Source organism: Chlorocebus sabaeus, chromosome 23 (genome assembly GCF_047675955.1).
Source record: "Chlorocebus sabaeus isolate Y175 chromosome 23, mChlSab1.0.hap1, whole genome shotgun sequence".
Taxonomy (NCBI): domain Eukaryota; kingdom Metazoa; phylum Chordata; class Mammalia; order Primates; family Cercopithecidae; genus Chlorocebus; species Chlorocebus sabaeus.
The window spans coordinates 8,282,454-8,299,691 of NC_132926.1; positions in this window are offsets into that span (position 1 = coordinate 8,282,454).

Genomic DNA, 17,238 nt, shown 5'->3' on the forward strand with positions numbered 1-17,238 from the left:
TGAGCAGGCCTGGGGGACCACTGACTTTGAAGGGAAGAAAAGAAGAGTAGAAAACCTCAGCAAGAGAATGACCCCCAGTCAGAGTCTGAGAAGAGAAACTGGAGTTTCAGTGGGGCAGAGCAAGTGTGGGAAGGCGTGTGGATAAGATCGCATTCCAGCAAAAGACAAGGCTCAGACAGGGGCAGGAAGGAGCGGAGGACCCTGTGTGTTCTGAGAACAGGAGGACAGATTATGTGGCCATGTGCAGGGAGAGGTAATGCCAGGCAATACAGCTGGAGAAAGTTGGAGGAGCCGGACTTCGAGGGCCCTGAAAGCTCAGATGAATTTTCACTTAATCCACCCACTGTTGAACCTCTGAGATCACACCTCATAGAAAGAAACACATTGCACATCACAATCCAAGGCACACCCATTCGTGTCTTAATAGAAGGGAAACAGCAGTCTCAATAAATGGCACAGGCTCTTATCATTAGAAAACAACCTGTTTGGTATTTTCTATTCTAATCCACACTCCATATTTTTAAATGCTGATCTCTTTCACCAAGTGGATTTCACTGTAACTATGGGTTATGATCCAGAATTGGAAAAATCACTGCTGCTGGCCATGGAACTGAGTGCTAAAGCTTGAAAGGAAGGAAGAGTCCTTTGGGTGGACTCTGAGCCAGGGAGGGAGCCAAAGAGACCATGGACTGAGGGCAGTGGGGCCAGCCCAAGGGAGGTGAGCCTGGCACAGGGCAGTGGTTACGGAAGGCATATCCCAGAGTGACATCCTGTGAGCAGGGGTAGGTCCGGGGATTTGCAGGAACTCAAGTGCAGCAAATAGCTATCTCGTTATAAGGGTTTGGCTGAGCAATGTCGGGGAGTCCTAGGCCACAAGTAGTTGTGTGCCCTCCTGAGGGAACTTGCTGATGGATGCTTGGCCGGCATCTTTGGAAAAGAGGGTTTGCTGAGGTGATGGGTAAGACCAGAGGTGTAGAAGGGAGGTGTGTGAGCACATCAGCCTCAGGGGTGGCCAGTGTCTCAGCACTACCCTCAAGGGGACTGGCAAACCCTCAACACAAAGAAGGGCTGGTGTGTGTGTGTGTGTCTGTGCACACGTGCGCATGTATGTATCTGTGCATGTGTATATGAGTTACGTGTGTGGGTGTGTAAATGTGTGAGTGTGCATGTGACTGTGTAAGTGCTTGTGTGTGTACGTGTGGGTGTGTGTGTCTGTGTAGGGATGACACATATGAAGGCGGCAGTCCCTCCCACCACAGGTGTGACATCTTCAGGAAAAGATGCCCTCCCTTAATTACCCCTCAGGTGGTGGCCTGGCCCCAGAGCATAGTGGGAGGCTTTGGAGTCAGACAGAATCATCAGATCAACCCCTGACATTGCTCTTTACTCACATGTGAGGAACCAAGTTACTTCTTTCTGAGCTTCAGTTTCCATATCTGCAAAGTGAGTTTAGCAATTCCTTCACTGCAAGGTGGTTCTGAGAGGTCCTTCACGGTAAGGTATGGAGGTTTCCAGAAGGAAGAAGTTCTGAACTTGACTTAATTCCCACTGGGGCCACTTGAGATGATCTGCCTCCTGCTAAGCCTCTCTCATTTGTGGACACTGCTGTGGTAGCCATTCACTGCCCTACAGGTCTTTCCTCAATCTCCCCTGTGACCCTCTTTCTACCTTGGCTACTGACAGATTTTTGAATGACAGAACAGGGCACTAAAGTTCACCTCTGCTTTTCCAAACATAGCCCCTCTGAGTCTCCACATCTGCATCTGTGCAATGGGCACAAGATTCATCATGTCTTCCTTGGCAGGGTTGTTGTGAGGAGCTGGAGATTTAACACACTTGGAAGGGCATGGTCATCTGCAAAGAAGCTCAAGTAGTGACAGGATAATGGGGAACTGCAGGGATGTTGGTGACTCAGGCAAGACGCTGATAAACTCCCTGCAAAGAATTGGGCACCCAAGACAGCTGGGGCAGCTCAGGACATCGGGTGTGGATGCAGTCTGCCAGTAGCTATAGAGAGTTCCCTCTTTCCTTCACTCCTTCCTGCTCCTCTCCCATCTCTTGCCCATATTTGGATTTGGACGTGATTCAAAAAAGGGGAACAGAGATTGCCCCAAAGAGGGCCCTGGATGCTCCCAGACAATAGCCCTGTAGACCATGCACCTTACGGCCTCCTGTCACCTCCTCTGCCTCCAGGCAGGGCCCATGGCAACACCTAAAGCAGGGTCTCCACCATCCCCACCCCCTAATCTTTGCAGCCAGCTCTGCTCCCTGAGCAACGGGGAATAAATACACAGCCTTCAAGGGTTAGAATTCTCTTGGATTCTTGCTGGCACCCAGTTTCCATGGCAACCTGAAACTCTCCTTTGCCATCTTCAGGAATGTCATTAGGCTGTGAGGGGGAGGCTGCAAACAAAGCCACGATGTGTCAAGCTGCAGCAGATGCCGAGGAGGGCAGCGCTGGGGGGCAGAAGCCCTTTTTGTGGCAGGTATTTTTTTTCCTTTGAAATAAAATACATAAACCATTCCATTACATCAAACCAACTAAAGCTTCTGTTTTTCTAAGGAAAAAAGCAACAAAACTAATAACATGTGCCTCAGTGCCAGTTGAGGGATTGGAAAATATATGCTCATATTTCAACACAGACACTATAATAACAATAACGATCCTACTTGCTTTGCCACATTAAACCCTCCCAACCACCTATTCTATGGATGAGAAAACTGAGTTTATGAGAAGCAGAGCAACCTGTCTAAGGTCACAGATTAATGTGTGGGGCATGGGGATTTGCAGTCTCCTTCTAACACTGAGTTCCATCTTCAGAGCCTGCTCAGCGCTATGGTCCACTCCCCAGAGTGGCGCTTACAGGAGATAGTGGCCATGTCATAAGCACCTGATTCAGGACCCAGGTGGGGAGAAGGGAAGGGGTGCTGGATGCCTTGTTCACTTTCCATCCCCGGGCTGTGGTGCTGATGCAAACCTTGAAGAAGCCCAGGGACACAGCTGTCTCTGGAATCTACTCTCACACAATCAAGATGACTTGAACCTCCTCTACTTTGGTCTCCCTAGCTTCCATCTCTTTACCCCAAACCCCCTCTTTACTGAGGGCACAGGGTCCATCCAAACATGCTCTGGCCACATCATCCTGCCTTTGCCTCGACAGCACAGGGTGAAGTCCAGGCTCTCAAGTCTCATCCTCAGAGTCCCTCCTGGGGGTTCACAGTTGACTCCCTAGTATCATACCCCAGAAGTATGCCCATTGCTTCAGCTAGCCAGCCTGAGCTTTGCATGATTAACCAAATACCCCATGCTTCTTCTTACCTCTTTCCCTGTGCCTGGAACAGTGCTCTTCCCTGCAGCCCTTGGACACTCCTGGTTGAACACTCACCTTCAGCCTGTGCCACCTCCCTTGGGAGGTCTTCCCTCTCCATCTCCACACAGATGTAAGAGCACCCTCCTCTCAGCCTTTAAAATATTTAGGCTTATAGCACTTACATCATTTACTGAAATTATTTACTAACATATTAGTCCTCCACTAGACCAGGAATGCTTTGAGGGCAGAGGCTGCAGCTGGTTCGTTACTGTGATTCAAGCATGTAGCAGGTGCTCGGGGATTTGTGAATGGTTGACTGGCACATGCACCCACACACATGCAGAAGGACAGTGAAAAAAAGAAAGCATGCAAAGTGAGCAGAAGTTGTTTAAAGCTAAGCCAATGAGAGATGGTACTGGGATGGACTATTTTTCTCTGAAAATCTCTTTGGAGTTTTTGGAACATGATTTGCATGATATAAACAAGTCTGATCTGTTGTTGCACCAGTGACCAGGCTCATAGCATGGCTATCTAGGCATGCTCAAGGACTGGAGGCATCTTGTCTTATCTTGTTAAGCACCATTAACATCTCTGGATAGTCTACGCACTTAGAGAAAGATCTATGGCCTTAAATGCATTTATTAGAAAACCACAGAGGTTGACAAGAAGGGGCTTTAGCATTTATCTTTTTAAAAAAGGCAGAAAAGAACAAAATAACCACTCTCTAAAGCAGGGGTCCCCAACACCAACCAGGGCCACTAGGAACTAGGCCACAGAGCAGGAAGTGAGTGGCAGGTGAACGAGCATTACAGTCTGATCTCTAACTCTTGTGAGATCAGCAGCAGTATTAGATTCTTATAGGACTGCAAACCCTATTAGGAACTGTGCATGTGAGGGATCCAGGTTGCACACGTCTTACAAGAATCTGATGCTTGATGATCTGAGGTGAAACAGTTTCATCCCAAAACCATTCTTCCCCCCACTCCCCACCCCATCCATGGAAAAATTGTCTTCCATGAAACTGGTCCCTGGTGCCAAAAAGGTTGAGGACCACTGCTCTAAAGGAAACAATTTAAAAGGATGAAAGCAGAAATCAATACAATAGAACACAAGCGAAACAAAATCAGTAGATTTGATCAATACAACCAATGATGGCTCCCTGAAACGATTAATATAATAAACAAATTTCTGGAAATTCTTATTTAAAAAAAACCCAGAAAGACCATATTAAAAAATAGTTTAGAAATGACAGAAGGAAAGGAACCCTTATAGATAAGGGTGATATTAGAAATGTATGTAAGAATGCTTGGTACAACTTACCATCAATAAATGTGAGCATCTAGATAAAATGAATTATTTCTTAGGAAAATATAAATTATTAAAATAATTTCGGGAAGAGATAGAAAACCTAAATCAATTAATAAACATAGAAGAAATTAGAAAGTTAGCCAAAGACCTACTCTTTTAAAAGCAAATAAACTCAGATAATTTATGGCAAGTCTTACCGAATTTTCCAAAAAAGTTGTTACTTATGATACATAAACTGAACATCAAATAAGGTGAAATCATTTCTCCTTCATCTCTGAGAAAAACTCTTGACATCAAAATTGAAAAAGGAAATAGTAGGCTATATTCACTCAGAAACATAGATATAACATGACCAATCAAATATTAGCAAATTAAACCTAGCAATATATTAAAATAATAATGCCAAGGATATTTTACTATGTAATATTTTTAAAAATTAACATTGATACAAATGTTAATATTAATACAAATTCTCAACTTACTAGATTAGAGAAGAAAATATCCAAGTTAATAAAAATATTAATATTAATACAAATATTAATATTAATACAAATTGCCATCTTAATAGACTAGAGAAGAAAATACTCAAAAACACTTGATCAAATTAAACACCTAACTAAAATCATAACCTAGTAGTTAATGCTTAACAAACATCAGATGTACTGGTGATATATAGAAGCATTCTCTCTTAGGACTTGAACAAGTAATGATGTTTTCTGTATCATTCTTGCTATATAACATTGTTATCAATATCTCAGCTAATGCAATAAGGCAAGAAAAAATAAAAGAATAAAACTTCAAATATGGAAAATTGTCATTATTTGTAGGCATTAATATTATCTCCCTAGAAAATCAGCTAACAAAATAACAAGACTAATAAGAGAAATCAGTAAACAGGTAGTAGATACATACACAACATTCAAAAATCAGCAATTTCTGTTACTACATAATAATCAATTAGAAAATCAAAGTTTCCATTCATAATAAAAACAAAGAAACATACATATATTATCTAGGAATAAACCTAATAAAAACTATGCAAGAAGAAAATTATTAAGCCTTATGAAACGAACGTCACAACCATTTTAAAAACCTTACATAATGAAGATTCACGGCATAATCCTAGACGAGAAGACAAGTTGTAAAAATGTAAAAATTTTCTCCACATAATCTTCATATTCAATGCAACCCCAATCATAATTTGAGCATGACTTTTGATAAACTTAACAAGTTGGTTCCAAACTTCCCATAAAATGCATACATATTATTAGGGAAATTGTCAAAAGGAACAATGATATGGAACTTGCTATACCAACATATAAAACCATACTACAGAACGGGCACAGTGTCTCATGCCTGTAATCCCAGCACTTTGGGAGGCCGAGATGGACAGGTCACCTGAGGTCAAGAGTTTGAGACCACCCTGATCAACATGAAGGAACCTCGTCTGTACTAAAAATACAAAATTAGCCAGACGTGGTGGCGCCTGCCTGTAATCCCAGCTACTCGGGAGGCTGAGGCAGGAGTATTGCTTGAACTCTGGAGGCAGAGGTTGTGGTGAACCGAGATCTCACCCTTGAACTCCACCCTGGGCAACAAGAGTGAAACTCTGTCAAAAACCAAACAAAAAAACGACAAACAAGCAAACCTCACTACAAAGCTGTAGTAATTAAAAGTGTGTTTACTGACTCAGAAATAGACAACTGATTAAAAGAACAAAATAGTACAAAAACAGATAAATACATTTAGGAATTTTTTATGTTAAGATATGGCCTACTCAACAATATATCTCAGTAGAAAAAAATGAGGGTGATAATATGGCTATATCATGTGAAAAATAATGAAATAGTTACTGACATAGATAGATTTCCAGTACGTATTGTAAAGTGAAAAAAAGGAAATCATGGAGCAAGGTGCATACTGTAATTCCATTTCTGATTTAAGATGTGGGCACATTTGCACAGGTTTGAATGTAAATGCATAGAAAAGAGTCCAGAAGATGGATGCCAAATTGTTTACAGTGGATACATTCGGGGTGCAAATTGGGATGGAAAGGGAGATGTAAAAAAATTCTCACTCTGCTTTGTATTCTTTTAGATTATTTTAACCTTCCACACTGAAAATGAATTCATTCATGATTTGGGTATATTATGCATTAAGTAACAGCTGTTCAGGAAAAGAAAAATAGAGAACAACAATTCCATCATATATGATGGGAAATTGGGAAAGATCCTGGTGCCTACAGAATAGGGCTGGAGCTGTGATGGCTCAGGAAGCTCTCCGAGCTGACCCTCTTCCTCTTCCTCACGTGTCCAGCTGTGCACAGGCACAGTCCTTCCTCTCTAAAGCCAGTTCTGGCTGCCCCCGCTGGAAGTGGCCTCGGATGCCCATCCAGTTCCCAAGCCTGCCTTCTCTCCTGGACATCCCTTAGCTGCATCTGCCCCACTCCTACTGTGAGCGATGGCTCAACCAGCCCAAGGGGGATTCAGGCCCTCCCATCTGAAGTTCGCAGAAATCGGATGCCAGGGCCCCTGTGTCAGTGCCCCTGAGCAACGAGCATTCCTCCCCAGAAAGCGAGATGTCTAGCCACCTCCGGACCACCAGGTTCTGTCATCTTTCCTCATCATTCCCTGGCCTTCTGTGTCATAATTATCTTCGCGCATCAAACTGTGTGTTTGCCACTGGAACGAGGAAGAGCAGGGAATTGGTTTTTGTTTATGGTTTGTTCTATCTCCGGCCCCTAGAAGTGTGCCTGGCCCCTGGTAGGCGCTCAATAAATAGTTACAGGCTGAGTTCAGGAAGTCACATGACCTATTTTAAATTCACCAAAATGGGGTCAATTTTATTCTCTTTCGGGAATGTTGGTATGGAGCAAATACAAAGAGAGCAGCTTCTTCGGCCCAGCCCAGGTCTGAGTAACTGTGCCCTAGAGGGGCTGAACCCCTCATGTTTAGAGCTCCGCCGTGGACACACCTCTCTGATTTCTGACCCCTCAGGGCTGGGAGCAGGATGCCCTTCTCACTCATGGTAGGCCCTGTCTCCCTTCTTCTCCCCAGAACAACGTATCTTGTGGGCTTCGGACCTCTAAGCTATAGTTTCCACTTCCCGAATATTATAATCTCCAAATTCTCACGTCAAGACAAGTCAGGACTAGGGCAGCCAGCCCCGTGAGTGGCTTCCAGGACAGCAGTCACGGGATGTGCATTTTTTTCGCGAGCTTCATCTCATAAATTTCCCCTGTACACCCTGGCCAAGGATTCATCAGACTAAAGATTTTCTGTATCTCCTTTCCACAACCAAACTCAAGGAGAATTTCTAATTTTCTGCCCGTCCCCTGTGCTCCGGGGCTTTCTTTCCCTGGGTTTTGTGTCACCAAAAATATTGATTCCTTGAGGAAAAAGCCACAATAGATCCAGCCTTTCCAGAGGTCTTAATGAGGAGAGTGCCTGCCAGCCGGAGCCACTGTCATCTGAGTCTCAGTAGGAGTCCAGGAGGACTTTGTCAGAGAACACAGCCAAACACAGCCCCCCGGGGGACACTCTGACAGGCACCTCAGGAACTGGCCCACCTGGCTCTGCGTCAAAAGCTCTAAGCAGGCCAGCCAGCAACGTGGAAAAGCCAGCAAGCTTATGTAGGGAGGAGAAAAGCAGTCACTTTGAAATCTGAGACTTGGGGAAAGAGAACAAACTCTGCTGGGCCTCAGTCATCCCATCTATGCAATGGGCATAATCACCCTTGTGTCCTGCAGTTCTGGGCCTATCATCTAAGACAATAACAATCGTGAGTGTGACCAGCACAGACAGGGAGCCTCAGAACTACTTCTTCCCTCCAGACTTCTCCTATAACCCGGACACTAATCCCTCCACCAAGAAAATGCGCCTCACACACAGCTTTGGTTGTTTGGGGGTTCTTTTGTTTTTTTGGTTTTTGGAGGGTTTTTTTTTCTTTTTTTGTAATCCTCGGAAAGTGTCCATTCAAAGGTCAATTTTGAGCATAGACCGTGTGCTTAGCATTGGGCCAAAGCAGCTTGGGAGATGATAAAGAAACCTAAGAGGTATTTGCTGCCTTGTCAGAGTTTACCATTTGCTTGAGGACATAAAAGTGAGTATTTGCCAGCGATGAGTGTTCGATCAAGGCGACTTTTACTCAGAACCCCTGGGAACAGGGTCTTGCCCGGCCTGCCACCAGCCGTGTCACGTGGCTGGTGACAGCCTCACAATGCCTGGTTCTGTATCTGTAGAAAAGGCATATTAACATCCACCCTCTTGGATCATCATGTGACTTTTAAAAAGCATCCATAAAATGATGTTGGTGAAACATTTAATAACGTGCTGGGCATGGGGCAAACACACAATAAATGCTTTTTGAAATGTATGACCAGATAATCCGAGAATAATTATGTGCCACTGCAGTCCACATAGAATGGAGCCATACTGGACGGAAGCGAATGTGAAATGCTGAGAAACTCGGCCACTGCTGCGCCGTCCTCATGTCTCCATTCACCTCGGTTTTTACAACTGTCCTAGATTCCTCCATGGCCAGGAGGCAGGGAGCGCAGTGAGGCCGATGGAGATGTGCGGGGAGCTAGACACATTTGGGTTCTAAATCCAGTTTCACAAGTGGCCTGCAGTGTGACCTTGGCTGGTGGTCGACCTTCTCCGTCTCTACACCTTCTTTGTCTATAAGACGCCAATAATGACAGTCCCTTCCTCACAGGGTGGTGGCAAGGATGAAATCATGTAGGATGAGTGAGACTAGAATGCATGGGCATCCAGAGATGGGAGCTAATTTCGTCGGGAAAGCTCCGGTCCCCAGACACATGGTGAGAATGCCAGTTCTGTTCCTCCTTACAAATGGGAGTTCCCTGGGGTGCTGGGGAGGGGCAGGGAAGAGAGGCAGGGGACGGAAGGAAGCAAGCGAGGTGAGAGACGCTCACACATGCAGTGTGAAGGGGTCTGGGCGTGGGAATCAGAACAGGAAATCAGAATAAGAACAGGAAAGAGAGAAACGAGGGTCGGGAGCATCTCAGAAATTCTTCAGTCCCTGGCAAGCTGGAACAGCCAGTCACGCCAAAGGCGCGATTGCAGTAGCAGAAATGGCCCAGAGAGGCTGGGTGCAGCCAAGAAGACAATGCAGGAGAAGCAAGAGGAGCATCAGAGGGCCCTGGAGAAGAGAGCAAAGTCCCAAGGATAGCTTTTCGCAGATCCTGAGCCATAACTCAGAGAAGAGCTCAAGGCATGGGCATTTGCTTGTAGGGACAGCTGGTCAACCACCTCCCTAGCCCTACACAACCCTAGCATCGTGCCTTGCTGGTGGTGTTGCACAGACATTTTCCAAATCAGTGAAATAGGACAGCAATGTCACCAAGAGAAGAGATGCTGGAAGAGATACTTGCCGTTCAGCCCAATTCATGAGAGCCTGGAAGAAAACTGAGAAGCTCAGAAGAAGGCAGGGCATAAACACTAGAGGACAAGCATGAAGACTAAAGGACAGGGCAAGAAAATGGAGGCATGTGCCCAGCCGCCAGGCAAGGAGGGACTGATGGTTGAAATCCTCAGAGGGATTTGTAACAACTCGCATGTGCTTAACTTCACAGTTTAAAGAATGTGACTATGGGCCAGGTGCAGCGGCTCATGCCTGTAATCCCAGCACTTTGGGAGAATGAGGTGTGTGGATCACAGGGTCAGGAGTTTGAGACCAGCTTGGCCAATATGGTGAAACCCTGTCTCTACTAAAAATACAAAAATTAGTTGGTCGTGGTGGCAGGCACCTGTAGTCCCAGCTACTTGGGAGGCTGAGGCAGAAGAATTGCTTGAACCAGGGAGGTGGAAGTTGCAGTGAGCCAAGGTTGCACCACCACACTCCAGCCTGGGTGACAGAGTGAGACTTCATCTCAAAAAAAAAAAAAAAAAAAAAAAAACGGATAAAGAATGTGACTGTGATACCATGAAATATATATTTGGGCTTCAACCCAGTTTCCTGGTATTTAACTCCTAAAGTCCTTAGAAACTCCAAAGTGTTATGTTTTGTTTGCTAGTGAGTTGACTCTTGGCTGGGCACCCCTAGATAACTTCACGATGGAGCTGGTCACCAGAAAAACTAAGGCAAGACTAGAGGGTTGGGACTTTCAGCCCCACCCTCCATCCTCCACAATGACCATTGGTTTAATCAATCCTGCCCACATGATGAAGCCTCCATAAAAATCCAAAAGGACTGGGTTTTGAGAGCTTCCGGATAGATGGACACGTGGGGGCTGACAGGATAATGAACAAGAACTCATCCATGTGCTGGGAAGTTGGTGCACCCCAGCTCCATGGGGACAGAAGCTACTGTACTTGGGACCCTTCCAGATTTTGCCCTATGTATCTCCTCATTTAGCTGTTTATTCGTATTCTTTAAATTATCCTTTGTGATAAACTGGTAAATATAAGATTTCCCCTGAGTTCTGTGAGCAGTTCTAGCAAGTTAATGGAACCCAAGGAGGGGGTTGTGGGAACCCAAGTTGAAGCCAGTGTGTCAGATGTTCCAGAGGCCCAGACTTGCAACTGGTGTCTGTAGGCGGACAGTCTTGGAGACTGAGCCCTCAACCTGTGGGATCTGATGCTGTCTCCAGGTTGATAATGTCGGAAGTGAATTAGAGGACACCCGGTTGGTGTCTGTGGCAGAACTGATTGCTCGCTTGCTGGTGGGGAGAAATACACATACACATACATTGGGTCTCAGAGGTCTTCCGTGTTGATAATCATTTTGGTGTGAGAGCAGAGGAGAAAGTTTGAGTTATTATCATTATTTGAGACGGAGTCTTGCTCTGTTGTCCAGGCTGGATTGCAGTGGTGCTATATCAGCTTACTGTGGCCTTCACCTCCCAGGGTCAAGTAAGTCTCCTGCCTCAGCCTCCTGAGTAGCTGGGACTATAGGCATGTGCCACCAGGCCTGGCTAATTTTTGTATTTTTAGTAGAAACAGGGTTTCACCATGTTGGCCAGGCTGGTCTTGAGCTCCTAACCTCAGGTGATCTGCCCTCCTTAGCCTCCCAAAGTGCTGGGATTACAGACGAGCCACAGCACTCGGCCAAAGTTTGAGTTTTTCCACTTTCAGAGACTGTAATTTCCTAAACCGTGACAAGCAGTTACAGTTTTGACGATAGCTTTAACATTTCCAAGCACTTTACTTCTATAAAACACTGACAGCTTTTATCTGATTTAAGGCTCACAGCATTCTATTGTACAGGTGCAATCTCTATGCATATTGTACAGATTAGGAACCCGAGGCTTAGAGAGGTCAGCTTACTTGCCCAGGAGCAACAGACGAGCTCAGTAGCTGGTCATGTCCCAGGTTCCCCTCTTGATGTCCACGAGGAGTGTGTCCCACATAAAGATCAGTCTATTGGCCAAGGAAAGGGGAGTAAGTGCTGGGGAGATCAACACGCAAGTCCACACTCCACGGCACCTCTAGGTACACGCTGTAATCAAACGCTCGCCTTTAGCATCAGCTGCATTCAATGAAATCCAATCTAAAAGTAAGCCTTGACTAAATCTTTTCTCATTTTGGTTATAGAGTCATTAAAAGTAAAAACCCTTCTAGACGCAAAGTCATTGGCCATACGCTCCATATGCCCCAGGTCCCAAAGGCATGTTTTTACATTTCACATTTTCCCCAGTTCTGCCAAAATAGCCACTTTTGACCATTGGTAAAGAACTCTCTCTCGCAACTCACAAAGCCAATTTTTTCTTTCTATCTCCGAGAAAATGGGGTGTGTAATTATAAGAACCTAATTATCAGCTCTTTCAAAAGAGTCGGGATGCTTGGGCTCTGTTTGTGGCGTTGGACCCAATAGCAGTGAAAACTCTATTGCACAATATTATAATTATTGTAATCAGTCACGCTACCCTCGCAGTACTAAATGGTTACCTTTTTTTCTGGAAAGAAAACAAAGCGAACCCCTTTTCTTTTTTATTTTATTTTTTAAGTTCCGGGATACATGTGCAGGATGTGCAGGTTTGTTACATAGGTAAACGTGTGCCATGGTGGTTTGCTGCACCTGTCAACCCAGCACCTAGGTATTAAGCCCTGCGTGCATTAGCAATTTTTCCTAATGCTTTCTCCCACCCAACAGGCCCCAGTGTGTGTTGTTCCCCTCCCTGTGTCCATGTGTTCTCATTGGTGAAGCCCTTTTCAATGACAAATAAGTAGCAGGATGGGAACCAGTTAATTTAGCGGTCTGAGTCATACAGGCGAGAGTTCCCCGTTTTGCCCTGACTAGCTGTGTGACCTTGGGCAAGTCACTTAACATTTCAGAGTCGTAGTTTCCTCATCTGTAAAATGGGGTTAAAATGACTTCCCTCACTTGGCCATGTGAAGTCAGCAAAATAACACATGTCAAAGCAAGTCCCAGTGTGTCTGGCACAAAATAAGCCCTCACTAAATGGTAGCATTATTCACATTTAATGTATTTAGATTATTTTATTGAATGAAGATGACGGATTGAGAATGCTCTTAGTAAACTGTAAGCACCTCTCCTTATGTTATAACTGATTGTCCGGCTAAGAAGTTCACTTCTTAGACTTGAGGAAGTCACCTCCTCTTCCCCTTTCATCCTAGGGAAGCCCGGATCGTAAAGCTCAAAGAGATATGAAAAGGCCATCAGCATGACTTCCTGGGCCTCAGTTTCTCCGCTGTAAAACTGGCTGATCCCTACCTCACTGGCTTGTTGTGAATATCGGTTCAGGGATGTAAAACATCCTCCTCCATGACCAGCACATAGTTGTTGCTCCGTAAATGACAGTTGTCTTCCTTTTGGTGCCTTCTGTGCCAGCAAGAATCCTGTCCCTGTTGGAGCAGAGGTGAGCTGACCTCTGTGAGGTCACTCTGCTGGATAAAGCTGGAATGTAAACTCTGCCTCAGGCTCCACTCCTGTACTCCTTCTAATGGTCCACAGCCATCTCATTCATTCACTCAACAAAAATCTACTGAGTGCTTCCCACATGCCAAGCTGTGAGCTGGGCTACTGCAAAGGTCCAGGCTTGACTTAATGAGGGCCTGATCAAGGCCAGTGGCACTAGTAAAAGCTAAGGAGGCAGCTCCTGTCTCTTCTTTCTGTGCCTCCTCTCCCTTCTTCCCTGCTTATTCTCTCTCTCATTTCTTTTCTCCAGGGCTTCACCACCCACCCACACAGCCAGCCACATTCAGATGAAGTTAATAATCAGAGTGTCAGCTTTAAATATAAGTTAGCTCAAGGGGGAGAGAGCCAACCTACTCCCCCTTCCCCCCCCCCCACCAAAAAAAAAAACTAACAAGAGGAATATTCCAATTGAGCTAACGCATGACCACAGTCCGTGACGCAGCTGTAGGACACCAATTCATCTGCTGGTTCTTGGAAGAAGGATTTATGAACATTTATTAGCTGTCAGATTGTTCTTTTTCTGTAAATGACAAGAGACTGCGTACTTAAGACTTGACAGCTGTACAGCTTCTATTGCAACTACTCAAGGCTGTTCTTGTGACATAAACAACATGGAAACAAGTGGGGTGACTGTGTTCTAGCACAACGTTGTTTATAAAAACAGAAGGTGGGCTGCAGCTTGCTCACCTCTCTCTAAACTCCAGTACACAAAAGAAAACAGGGCCCAGGCCCCTTCCTCATGGAGGTCAGAGTCTGGAAATGAAGATAGACAAGGAACCTGCACTGGCATCAGAAGAAGATAAAGGCACGATGATAATGATAATTAGTAGTTCGTGATATATCAAGCGCCTACTCGACACCAGACCCTGTACCTAAGTCACTTCATGTATCTTTCCAACAACACTTTGAAGACAGTATTCTTTATTGGCATTTACAGAACAGAAAAATCAGAGTGACATGACTTCCCTGAACCACATGGCAGTGATCAGTGTTCACTGAGATTTGAACAGGTGTGTCTGACTCCAAAGCTCACACTCTGAAATGTTGCCTCTCTATGGAGGCACAAAGGAGGGAGGTCTCTAACTAGGTCACTCGGCTGGAGCAGGTCACTAACCAAGATGGTGATTCTTAAGCTGAAACTTCAAGTTCTTATTGAACTTTCCCAGGCAGGAAGTGGGAGGTGAGACAGCTTTCAGAGGCTGAGGAGGGAGAGCAGGCAGGAGAGCCCCCCACACCCCACTTCTGGCCCCTGGACAAAGCCAGCATTGACAAGAGGAAGCCCTGCTAAACTGGGAAAGCCTGAGGGCAGGGCCTGGGTTTTGTCCACTTCGTCTCCCTGGTGCCCTGGAGAAGGTTCTAGAAAGCCTGCTGAGTTGCAGGCCAGTTGCTTCACCAAAGGACACACAGGGTATGTGACTACATGGGGCAGGACTCTTCAAATTCTTGTCCCCGCCCTGCCCCTCCCACCCTCCTAAGAGTGTCTCAGCCTGGACACTCAATCTCACTACTGTGATCTTCTACTTTCCAGTACGTTCCTGTCCATGCTCTGACCCCAGTTGCCACCCAGCCTCTTGGTCACTGAAGCCCCAGGACAGGGAGCCCTCCACAAACCAGAGAGCCCCATTCTGCACTGTTCATGGGCAGAGGACATTAGCATCCATGGGGTCATGAGACCGAGGACAATTCCTCTCCAGGGATTCCTACTCCAGGAGACAAATTTTGAGGGATGTAACAGTCCCTGGGGCCAGTACAACCTCATTGAATAAACAGCTGCCTTGTCGGTTAGCCCAGACCTGGAGTTGGCCCTGGGCAACATTGCATGGAGTCCCCAGTCCCTGTGTTGAAGCTTTGCACCCATCTGGCTGCTGCCACCAGCTGCCACTCTGGGACCCACCCTCCTGCCCTGCTCTGGCCTCCAAGACAGAGCACTTGTCACCACCTGACATACTATGTTTTTACTTGTTCATCGTGTGTTCCTCAAGAAGAATGTGAGCTCCACGAAGGAAGAAACTTCATTTTGTTCACTGCTATATTCTTTAAATACTGCCTAGTACATGGTAGGTATTCAAAAAGCATTTGTTGAATGAAGGATGGATGGAAGGATGATGGATGGAAGGATGATGGATGGATGGATGGATGGATGGATGGATGGATGGAGTGTGATGGATGGAGTGTGATGGATGGATGGATGGATGGATGAATGGATGGATGGAGTGTGATGGATGGATGGATGGATGGATGGATGGATGAATGGATGGATGGAGTGTGATGTATGTATGTATGTATGTATGTATGTATGTATGTATGTATGGATGGAGTGTGATGGATGGAGTGTGATGGATGAATGGATGGATGGAGTGTGATGTATGTATGTGTGTATGTATGGATGGATGGATGGATGGAGTGTGATGATGGAGTGTGATGGATGGATGGATGGATGGATGGATGGATGGAGTGTGATGGACGTATGTATGTATGGATGGATGGATGGATGGATGGATGGATGGATGGATGGAGTGTGATGTATGTATGTATGGATGGATGGATGGAGTGTGATGGATGGATGGATGGATGGATGGATGGATGGATGGATGGAGTGTGATGTATGTATGTATGTATGTATGTATGGATGGATGGATGGAGTGTGATGGATGGATGGATGGATGGATGGAGTGTGATGGATGGAGTGTGATGGATGGATGGATGGATGGATGGATGAATGGATGGATGGAGTGTGATGTATGTATGTATGTATGTATGGATGGATGGATGGATGGAGTGTGATGATGGAGTGTGATGGATGGATGGATGGATGGATGGATGGATGGATGGATGGAGTGTGATGGATGGATGGATGGATGGATGGATGGATGGAGTGTGATGTATGTATGTATGGATGGATGGATGGATGGATGGAGTGTGATGTATGTATGTATGGATGGATGGATGGATGGATGGATGGAGTGTGATGGATGGAGTGTGATGGATGGATGGATGGATGGAGTGTGATGTATGTATGTATGTATGGATGGATGGATGGATGGAGTGTGATGTGGAGTGTGATGGATGGATGGATGGATGGAGTGTGATGTATGTATGTATGTATGGATGGATGGATGGATGGATGGAGTGTGATGGATGGAAGGATGATGGATGGATGGATGGATGGATAGAGTGTGATGTATGTATGTATGTATGGATGGATGGATGGATGGATGGATGGATGGATGGATGGAGTGTGATGGATGGAAGGATGATGGATGGATGGATGGATGGATGGATGGATGGATGGATGGAGTGTGATGGAACTGCTTTAAACCCTGACTCCACACCAGATTTACTATGTGACAGACAGTGAGGCAGTTCACCTCTTAGTCTCCTCAATTATCAAACTCAGGGGGTAATAGCGTTTAGCTCCCTCACAGGACTGGAGATAAATACTTCACAGATCATTTTCAGTAGGGCCTTCAACTAATCAGAACAGCTGCTGGGCTGATCGGAACTGACTCGGGTAGGCCAACCCAGTGCCAGTCTTGCTCACAGATAAGACCATCCACATAAGGTGCTGGCACCCTTTCCATTGCATGGTGGTAAGTGCACAGTAAAATGCATCTGTAACACGACGATGCCCAGCATATATATTCACTCAAAGAGTAAAAGCTGTTTTCACTCACATTATTTGTTTTATGGAACTCTCCCCATTCTGTAAAGGAACATA